The following is a 10,984-nucleotide window of genomic DNA, read 5'->3' on the forward strand; positions in this document are numbered from 1 at the left end:
CAATTTACTTGGGCAGGATGGTTAATCTAATGCTCATTTCTAACCTATTTATATATGAGTTTGAAACCTGAAATTTGAACAAATCTTTTCTCCCCTAGCCAACTAACATCTGGTTGTATTTTCCATTCACTTGTTTAAGTTCCAATTCATAAAATTTTCTTTCTGTCCTCCTTGTCCCAAAAGAAAGGATGGGGCCTCTCTAGGGGACAACTGAACATATGCCCACACACCTTTAGAGAAAGCTGCACCTTTTTCACTTTCAGATTAGAAAAGGGAGCTCATAGTAATATCCCATATGTCTGATTGTACAGCTGGAGGCCTAGCCAGCCAATAGCCCACACTGCTGAGAGAGTTCTATGCTGCCTATGACAAGTATTCCCTGCTCCTAGCACACACTAAGCCTTGAATTTCCTCTATGCTGTCCCAAAATACTTAGTCCTTTTCTGATTTTTCTCACCACTTAACTGATAGTACCTCACACTCAATTCTCCTGACAGCTGCTTCTCCCTCAGAAAATCTGTGATTCAACAACAGCCTGACCTCAGGAATTCCACAGACAGAAATATTTAGAAAGTCAACTTGACTTTCTGGATGAAGCCATTTAAGTGATAGACCATAAATTACATGAATGGCCCGTTAAGGATAGGATTATGTTTTACAATTTCACAAGGAAAACCAATCAGATGATAGTTAAACCTCATTAACTCCGATCACTAGTTGAGAATTTAAGACTAAGTCCACATGGCTGGGTTGAGCCTTACTCTGAGAGAGCACAGAATGAATGGGTAAATAAGGCGAACAGGGAACGAATGCGACCTATTGTTCTCCAAAGACCAACCTTTCTTTATTCACCAAGCTACCTCCCAAGTATTTAAAATACGTAAGAGAATAAATGGTCTTTAATTATAGACAAATATACAAACAGTCCATCTTTTAATCACAAAGCATCTATCTATTCATGTGGCATTAACCTGGCTCCACTTGTAGAGTTCTGAAAGTAATAAAATTGAGTTGCCTTTGAAATAACTGGTGTTTGCAATAATGTTTAGTCTCTTTGATATCTCATAGGTCTGTTTGGAGCTTTAATTTAAGGAAAGGTTTGGTGATGAATAGCAGTGAGGCAAGAATCAGTTTTGCTTAATGGATAAATGCACTGAAATGGAAAACGAGAGGCTCAGTTTTGGTTTTATTTCAGTTTCATTTATTGAACCTGAACAGCTCACATGAATTTTTGCTTGAGTTTCCTCCTCTGCAACATAGAATTAATTGCATGCAACCTCTCCAAAGCTTGAATTTTCTTGTCTGTAAAGGGGTGATAGAACCTGTCACAATAGCATACAGGGAAAGCACAGTACCTGGTATAGGGTGAATGCTCAGTAGACAGGAGCTATTGTTGCTGACCTACTCTGTAATTCATTTTCTACTAAAGCAGAGCAATGTTGTCTGTATTTGCCCAGTTAGTGAGATTTTTACTGAATTTTGTTTGTCACTTTAAAAATAAAATCAGAGCTACTTATAAAATATTTAAATATTGCAGTTATTTCAAAATATGATACATTGTCATAAAAATCACAGACTCTTGATGGCTAAAAGGTTTAGTTTCCCCTTAAAATTCCAAGGAAAAAAATAACTGAAAGTTTGTGGAAAACTACATAATTAGGTTTCACTGTGTAATCTTAAATTGCCTAATCGTGTCCTTATACAATTCTTGTGTGCTCTAATCCAAATTTATCCTAGTTTGAGTCACTAGGTTTTAAAGAAATCATAATCTTTCTGTGCTATATATCCAAATACCTCTACTTTGTGTTCTGTGTTTGATTTAAAGTGTTAACAGCTTTTCTCTAAGACTGACCTTCCTCTGGGGTTTGGTAGAAACCTTGCTTATGCTGATAGACTTCTTCAAGGTGTGAAGTCTGCAATCCAGAAACCAACTTCCCAGGGAAGCAGACATCCTGAACTATGTCTGAGCCCTGCGGCAGGGAGGGGAGGTGGGGGGCATGCAACCTAGTGGGGAAGCTTAGCCATGAACCGCAGAGCCCTTCCTGTACACTTTCTCCCAGCCCATCCTGAGCACACCATACATCATATATCATTAGCCTTTCCGTTGGCAGTCTGGAAGACCTGGAGCTCCTGGGAGCAGGCCCTCTGGCTAGAACTTGAGTCTGTGGATTCCTAATGGTGCCCTGGCTGTTTCCTGAAAGGCTAGTAGTAAGGACACCTCTTCATGGGCCAGAGCCCAGAATTCTGCTTCTTTTTATTTCTACCTGCCTTCTTTGTACCAAAGTCTCAAATACCTAACATAGTATCTCCATGAATTTTCATATACCGATCATTAGCTGTTATATAAATAAGAAAAGAAGACTATGAGGGGTCAAGTATGGCCCTATGCCCTGAGCTAGTGAGTGACAGTGCTGCCAAAATCCTTAGGTCCCAAAGTGGGTCCTGCCCTTAGAGAAAGCCCCAGTGCTTCAAGGGCTATGCTGTGGCCATGCCAGTGAAGGGGAGGGCCCTGCTCCTCCACTGAAATCTTCCAGAAATGTGTACATCTTCAATGGTTAGTTCTCAAAGCACAATAATGTACTAATTAGGAAGGGACAATGTAGGGGCATTTTCAAGAGCGTGATTTCTGAATCTCTCAAGGGGTTGAGCATACCCAGTGCAGTTTATCCAAACACCTCTGCTTCAAATCAGGCTTCCTAATGCTGTGGGAACACACCCACCTAAACACATAGGTCTATCAAGGGCCTACTGTCATGCCTTCCTCTGGTGCTTAGCAAGTGAAATTAAGATATGATATGGTTAAATCCTCGCTAAGGAATATCATTTGCCAAGAATTGTAATTTTTTTCTCATAAAAAGGCCAAGGCAGCATTCTTATGGTGCATTCCATTCAGTTCCTTAACAAAAAGGTTAAGCTGAATATTGTCATCAATTCATAAAACTGCCCACACTTGCAACTCTTTTTGTTGTTTTTGAAAATGCATCCTATTTCTGTATCATCTCCAGTTCTGCAACATGTGTGCGTGGCTGTGGATTCTTGGTGGGGCAGAGTGGGGATGGGACACAGATTTCTTCCCTGATAACAAAGGCCTGTAATTGGATCCTTGTCTAACCGTCACTGGCTGGTGACACTGAACATGTCCCTTCACATCTGTGTGCTTCCATTTCATCTATGAAATAAGTGAGATAGACCATATGATCTCTAAGGTATCTTCCAGCTTTTCGTTCTGAGATTCTATTATTTAATAATAAGAGAATATGAGATATGCTCAAACATCAGAGCAAGGCTTTGCCAACTGAACACAGTAACTGATTTTGTTTGCAAGCTGAGTGACTTTTTCCCATCAGTGAGAGAAGGTTATGAAAGCTCTTCTACATAAGAAAGTCCTATATTAAGAAAATCTGATATAGGAGAAGCTAAACTCACTAAACAGACAAGTGAAAGTGATTATTTGCATTACAAAAGAATTCACCACAGGTTTCTTTTACATGGCTAAATCCCATACATTTAAAAAACAATCTGATTTGGTAGAATTCAATTTGCACCCTTATTTTTCCTATAATACACCTATTACAGAAAAAGACCATGTTTAAAGTAATGAGAAGCTACTTTTACAGTATATGTCAGAAAATAAGAAGGAAAGAAGGTGACACTAGCACTTACTGAATGCCTCCAGTATGCCTCGAGCCTCACACACATTATTTCATTTCCTTCTTAAAATACACCTATGAAGTTGATATCACAGCCCCCATTTGGGATATGAAGACCTAAAAATGGAAAGATATATGACTGTGTCTAAAGTCTCAGGCCAGGACTAACATGCAGGACTACTGTTAGGTTCTTTCCCTGGGTGCAGGAGATCATGGTGGATATCGAGCTAACCCTGATGTGACAATGTGAACTATGAGTGGGACATCATGGGGTCCTAGTAGACCCTGATATTAGTCTGACTCCCCCAGTACTTACTGTATGGCATTGGACAAGTCACTTCACCTGGTTTCAGTTTCTTTGTTCCTAAAATGAAAAATGATTTCTACCTTCCTCTTATGTTGTGAAGTCAAATGATTATAATGTATATTAAAGTACTTGATAAATTGTCAAATGCTATAAGAATGTACAGGGGATACTATTAGTTTAACAATCAGTCCTAAAACTAAAATATTTCACTGGAGTATTACACTTGGAAAATCTAAGAAAATCACTTCCCATCACCTTCAGGGCTAGTCAGACCTTAACAATGGTCATATGTCCAAGGAATCAACCAAAAGAGCCCATATCAAGAGCACAAAGCTTGAAGAAAAACTGGAAAGAAGAACACAAGAGGAAAAAGCAATGGAAGTACAATATCTGACCTGGAAAACTAAAGGTCACGGACACTTGGAGCCTCCAAAGGGCTATTCTGAAGGAAGTGGTGACAAGATATTCTTCTGCAGTGAAAACAGGACAATAGGAAACCTTCCTTAGTTATAAGTGGCTTCTGCCACTGGGTCATTACCACTGGGCAAGTCAGCCAATATATAGCCAGCGGATTTCTAGCTGTAGGCACAACCCTACCCAGAAATGTAAGAAACTGGCAACACAGATGCTCAACAACCACCACGTACTCCTCTTGGGCCTTTCCTAGAGCTTCCTGCTTCTGATCACTTGCTGCCTAGCCCTATCCCCTCTCTTCCCCAGAGCTGGGTCTCCTCCCTCCCTCAGGGCTGATGCAGATGTTTCCTACCAGGTCACAACCTTAAGACCTTGTTCTCTCACTACTTTGGCCCTCCCCAGAGAGTAAGTGGATTCATTAGCAGGTATCAAAACCTGAAGATGCATTACTGTCATTCCCCAACCAAAATGCCTGCATTTCCAGGATGATTCCTAAGAGAGCTATGATTTCTTTACCAAAGAAATATCACCATTAATAGTGATTAAGACTGGTAATGCAACATGTCACAGTAGGGAGCTATGAGTCAGGAGGCTCTCAATGGCGACACTCAGGTCACTCCAACAGCAATGCCCACCACTTACAAAGCACATCCTGGGATGAGAGAACATTATGCTCAAGTTCCTTCCCAGTCAGTGGGTGAGTTCGTCACAACTAGTCAAAGCACCAAGCAGAAAATGAAAATCAAAGAAAACATCTCCTCTCGGAGAAAAAAAAGGAAAGGAGGAAAGGAAAGAAGGAAAAAGGGAGAGAAAGAAAGCCCAAGCCTAAACTCCAACTCCTACCAGAGAGCAAACCCCCTCTTGAAATGGAAACAATATGATCCAGCTGGCTCTCTGCTCACAATTTCTCCTGGAACAACATGAAGTGACTGTCCCTACTAAGCAAACAACATGTGTGAGTCTGGTGATGCCCAGCCAGGGTATAACAAGATACTAACAAGTTTCTGGAACCTTTGCAAGCCAGCCTACTTCACAAAAGATGTGGCCAGGTCTTTACTGTGGGTCCAGTAAGAGATAAATCTGTGCAGCATCTTCTTTTAAGACACTGGGACAGAGCAACTCTACTCCCCAGACTAAGGCAAAGTCCTCTTTATGTTGGACATTCTAACTACCCAGCAAAGATGGTAGGAAAGAAACTTGGAAGGAAAAAAATCATTGCTATCACCAGCGTGTGTGTAGTGTTCTGTGTCTCATGCCCTGAAGACAATGGAACATTCTTACACAAAGATTAGCACGCAATTGCCAATGTGAATGTCAGCCGAGTTATTTGCTGCATAAATACCAATTAAACAAGCCCTACAGCAGCTCCAACCTGCCCAGCCAACTTTGAAAAGAGCCCATCTCTCCAAACATCTAACTTTCTCCTGCACTCAATTGGAACTCAGCTTTTTCTTTTCCTATTTCTTTTGGATTTAGATGTTTTTAGAAACTATTCAAGCAGCCATAACTTCCAAAGGGACCATAATAGAGCAAAATTAGCTAGCAGAAACCAGATAGAACAAATTAAGCCTAAATAACAGTATGGAGCTATGTTCACATCTTTTTCTTTATTCTGGGTAAATCATCTCCTACAGAGCCTCCCCTCACCTATTTCTCCCCACATCCCCTTATTTAAAAACAAAAATTATCTCTTTATCTTAGACATGGTACAACCTGTAGTTGACTCTAAAATGGGAAAACTACATTTTAAAAAATTTTGGTTCATTTTCCCTGATGGATAAGGCTTTTCTTTTCAAAATTATGAAACCACATATTTTCAAGAACCAGAGAATGAATTTCACGCTGCTGATTCTGTCTCCTATAGAGATCTTTCACGATATTATTCACAAGCAAGTGACCAAGGTAAACTAAAGTGGTTTCTGTAGTCATTTGCAATTATTGACAAACAATTTCATAAAGGAAAATGGAAATTACAGGCAAGTGCAATAAGCTGTTTATCCAAGATCTACCTGCTGGTGGCTCTTATTCTATTTCTCTTTCAAGCAAAAGCTATCATTGGAATGCATATCTCCCGTTCATGATTTTTCTTGTAAGTATTTGCACCACCAACCTGGTTTTCTAGTTCTGTCAGTTGGCAGGATTTGTATTCAATCGCGGTAGTGGCGGAGACCGTAGTGTATTCTTGGGTGTTCGCGAGACTCGCACACCGTCAGGTCTGTGGGAAAGGATCACCCCCCAAATGGCAAACAGGCATTCCCTCCCGTGGCGGGACTTTCTTGGAAAACTGAGGGGTTTGGGGCTTCTGCAACCAGCTAGTGGGTCTATTTTCACCCCTGCCATCCTGAGCTCACTGACACCCTCTGACCCCAGGCTTCACAATTTGGGCCAAGGGGGAAGAAATCCCTCAGGGAAGCGCGGGGGTGCCGCTTTGCGCAATTGGGTGGCTCTCACGCCCCTCCGCATTTCATATGCAACAAGGGAGTGTGTCAGACAGACGGGATTTTTTTGTTGTTGATTTTGGTGTTGTGTGTGTGTGTGGGGGGGGTGATTCTGTCATATTATCACCAACTGTAGGAACCTCAAGGGATCTCCCAGTTCTTCCGCTGAGCAGATGGGCTGGCGCTTGGTGAGGCTGAGAGGTCTCTAACTCTGTATCTGTATCTGTCTCTCTTTCTGTCTCTATCTGTATCTCTACCTCAGACAGCAGCCACGCACCCCGCCCGGGTCCTCTCTTCCCCACCGCATCTTCCTTTTTCTTCTGAGTTCCTTGGGCTGTTGAAGCCTGGCTCTGGGTACAGCCCAGGGCCGCGGGAGCAGAACCTGGTGCCTTTCCCGCGCCGCCGGGGCATTCGGCGCCGCCCGGGTCCCCTGGCGCTCGCGGGGTTCAGCCTCCGCGCGCCGCCAGGCCACGAGCGCCTCCGCCCCGGCGCACCTGCCGCCCGAGCGCCCGCGCCCGCAACTGGGGCCACGCTGGCTGCGGGAGCTGCTGAAGAGCTGTCGGGGCGCGTTTGCCTTTGCTTTTTAAACAAGATCCCCGAGACCTTTCCTCCTCCCACCCCCCATCCCAACAAGACAGGGAACTCCTGCGTTTTCCACAGAGCCACGAAGGCGGGGGGCACGGAAATCCCAACCTCGCCGGGCTAACTCGGAGAACACAAACTCAAGGCGGTAGTGCGCCGTGCGGAGATGCGGGTATCCAGGACCCCGAAACCGCCCGGCTTCCCGGGTGACCCGCATCTTCCCTAGATCCTGGTTAGACAGCCATCCGCCCCACGCTCGGACGGGCGGGGGTTACCCCAACTCAAGCCGGAAACCGCTAACTTAGGAAATCCCTCCCGTTACATTTGCAAAACCAAGGTACCTCGTCATCTCGGCGGGGCAAGTCCGGATTCCGCCAGGGCAGGTCCAGGAGGTCACCCGGGGCAGCCAAGCCGAGGCACAGCGCTCTAAAATCCTGCCTCTTCACGCCCCATCCGAGCACCCTGGGCGCGCCTGCCCCCTTCCCGTCACCCCTCAGTCTCCCATTCGCCGACTAAACTTTTGGGGGATCACATCTCCAAGCCTTGCGAGTTCCGAACGAAGCCTCCCTCTTTTCTGACCCTCTTCACTGGAATGTAATCATGGGCAGACAAGAGGGGTGGCTGCCTTGTTCTTTGCAACGTAAAATCAACAGACACCCAATCAAGCTGCAATGCCCGGCCAGCCCCTCGCCCCCTGGCGCCCACTCTCCCTCTTCCCCCGTCCCCGTCACCTCCGCCTGCCAGTTCTCTCACAGACTCCGGGTGTGCAAGGCCGTCTACCTGTGCCCTGGAAAAGCAAATCACTAAAGTGATCTGAGAAGGAACGGTGCACCTGGCTGTCCGCTGAACGGTTTTAGGGAATAAAATGGAAAGGGGAATAAAATAAGGGGAATTCTCCTTTTTCACCAAGCACGGCGTTCGGAGGGAGTTTGGGGACTGGAGGCTTTTTATCCCGTGATTCGACACTTGCTTTCCCCTTATCTTTCTGCTGCGCGGCGGCGAGTCTTACCCTGCTCCCCGCAGAGGGCGCGGTGAGGAAACCCGCGGGGGACCCGCAGCTCCATGTCAGCGCCGCCGCCGCCGCCGCCGCGTGAGGCGAGCACAGCGGCTGCACTTGTGGCTGGTCTCGGGGCTGAGGGGGCTGAGCTGGCCGAGCCGGCGCCAAGTCTCTCCATGTGAATAACAAATACTCCCACCGGCGGCCGCGATTGGTCTGCGCCCGGCGCCTCCCGATCCTCCGCCCGCGGCCATTCACCCCGCGCCGCGCGGGGAGCCGCGGCCGGGATCGCGCCCGGGATCGCCAATCGCTTCGCGCCGACCAGTCACGTCGGGAAGCGGGCGGAGGACCCCCAAACGAGGGGAGGCCCTGGATTTCGGTGTCACCCAGCTGCCCTGGCGCGGGCAGGGAGAGGGACACGCGGGCGGCGGATCCCCCTCGGTGCTTCAGCTTCAGGCGATGACGAGACCAGGAATGTCAATAGTTCTGATTTTTAAAAATCACCCCCACCCGCCCCGCCCCCAACAAAAAAGGGAGGACCCAACGACTGAGGGGAGAAGGGTGGGAAGGGTGGGAAGAATCCGGAGCGGTTAGGAGGAATATGGCTGTGTGGGAGCCCAGCGGCTCCGACTGCCTGGCGAGCCCGGGACCGGCGGGGGAAGGCGCCGCACGACGCGACCTGGGCACGGCAGCTAGTACCCGCCAGCTGGAGCTCCCCTTATGAGCACAGCTCCGAAAAGAGTCGCCGTGAAGAACACATGGTAGATGACAAGTGTCCCACCACACGCTATCTTTCCAGGGATGCCCAAAGTAGAGCCCGCAAGCCGCGCGGGTCCCCTGCAAAGTTTGCTTCACGCCGCGCGGCGGTTCCGCCATTTGTCCTGCCCCGCGGCGCTGACGACTGTCTTCCCTGCTCACCCGCGTCTAGGGTAGGGGGGTGATGCCTTCTCCAGAGCCCCGGGAGCTCAAGGTTGCACACAATACGGCCCCACTGCGCAGCAGGGGGCGCAAGTGGTCACGGTGACGGTCATTTTATTGAGATGATTCAAGGAGCCGCGGACGCTAGGCGGGAATCTCCTGAGGAGCTACGCCGCGTGGCTCCTCGGTTTCTGTGAGGAAACCTCGGGATTCCCTTCTCACCCAGCTGATAGAAACGTGCACAGTCCAGCGCCCTCTCCACCAGTTACCGCCCAGGCACCCGCACCCCGCACCCGCCGGGCAAGAGAAAGAGGGAGCCCCGGCGCAGCCCTGCGCCCCGAGCGGGTGCCTGGCCGGCCGTGTGTTGGTGAGAAAGTTCCATCTAGAGGCGGCCGCGCGCAACTGCAGGCGGCGCCCGGGCCGGGGTGAGCCCCGGAGGGAGCGGCGCTGCCGCAGAGGGGCGGCTCCGGGATGTCAGGATGGAGAATGAGAGTATAGACCCCGAAAAAGGCAGGCCCTCTTCCCCTGTGCGGCATCTCTACAACAAATTTCAACTTCCTAAGAATCCTGACAAGTATCTTGCATTAATTCCTGTATTTATTACTTATTCTGCTCCGGTTTCTTCAATGTTCATATCAAACTCTACCCTACAGATGAAGGAGGAAACCGAGGCTTGGAGGCACAGCTGGAAAGTACAAGAGCCAGAAATCAGAGTTGTTTGGCTTCAAAACCCCGTACATATCCCTCCCTGAGGTTGTTGGCTTTTCCCAAGGCTGGCATTCGTGTGTGAAGTTTCAAGTGAGGAGTCAACTGTCTCATTGCTTGTTTCATAAACCTACCCTTGACCTTTGTCACTTAGAAAAATATACTGGTTTCTAGCCCAGGGACTTCTTCCCCTTTCATTCGCTTTACTTCCTATTTCCTGCCTTTCCTTCTCACATTTCGGTATTGAGAGGCTCTTTGATTGTAAATTTTTTTTATGGCCACAACCACCTGGAGAGAGAAAGGAAGACTCAGAGAGGTAAAACGGGCTGGGTTCTCAGTCCACAAACTTTTCTGCATAGAAAACCTCAGTTTACTGTGAATGTATGATGCAGCCCTGCAGGGAGTGACCAGTGCCAGTACAGCCTGGAACAGGAAAGGTAGAAAGAGGAAGAACCTCTAATTGATGCAGAGATGGGGCTGAGTGGTCTCACTGTTTCCATGTCTGTGTATGAAGCTTGGGAGACATTCTTAGGGACTGGAAGAGCTCCCTGCTCCCTCAGAAATGTAAAGTAAGCTTGGTGGCTTTGTTCCTTTAGCGGGAAGCCCACTCCACCCCAAACTCCAGACTGGTAACCTCTGAGCAGAGTTATCATAGGTAACATAGAGGTGTGAATAAATACCTCTCTAGACCCTTTTCTATGTGTGCATTAATACATTTGGGAGATGAAAAGAGACATGAAGAAGGGGACAGGCAGAGTAAATCTGCAAATACCCTGAGCGCACAGAACCTGCTGACCATACATGGTCTTCAGGGCCTGCTAGAGCCCAGCTCTGGGCCCAGTAGGGTTGAACCTGGCCTGAGCCAAGAGGGCAGTACCCTGGTGCTCTGGTGGGCCCATTTCCATAATGAGGACAACACAGCTGACTGTGGCTTCAGAGGCCTGACAAGGCTGAGAGAGGTGCACAGGAGAGA

General features: G+C 47.7%; 1 protein-coding gene across 2 annotated transcripts in view; it reads right to left on the reverse strand.

Annotated features, from left to right (window-relative positions):
* Positions 1–8,692, reverse strand: part of GRM8 (glutamate metabotropic receptor 8) — a 728,319-nt gene extending 719,627 nt beyond the window's left edge. The window contains exon 1 of one of the 2 annotated variants that reach the window (XM_012789100.3): positions 7,733–8,036. The gene's annotated coding sequence lies outside the window, so the exon portion shown is untranslated. Of the gene's footprint in view, positions 1–7,732; positions 8,037–8,400 lie in introns of those variants that run through there. The other variant, XM_012789103.3, reaches the window with a different exon arrangement.
* Between the last annotated feature and the right edge of the window lie 2,292 nt (positions 8,693–10,984).

The sequence above is a fragment of the Microcebus murinus genome, chromosome 9 (assembly GCF_040939455.1).
Source record: "Microcebus murinus isolate Inina chromosome 9, M.murinus_Inina_mat1.0, whole genome shotgun sequence".
NCBI classification, from domain to species: Eukaryota; Metazoa; Chordata; class Mammalia; order Primates; family Cheirogaleidae; genus Microcebus; species Microcebus murinus.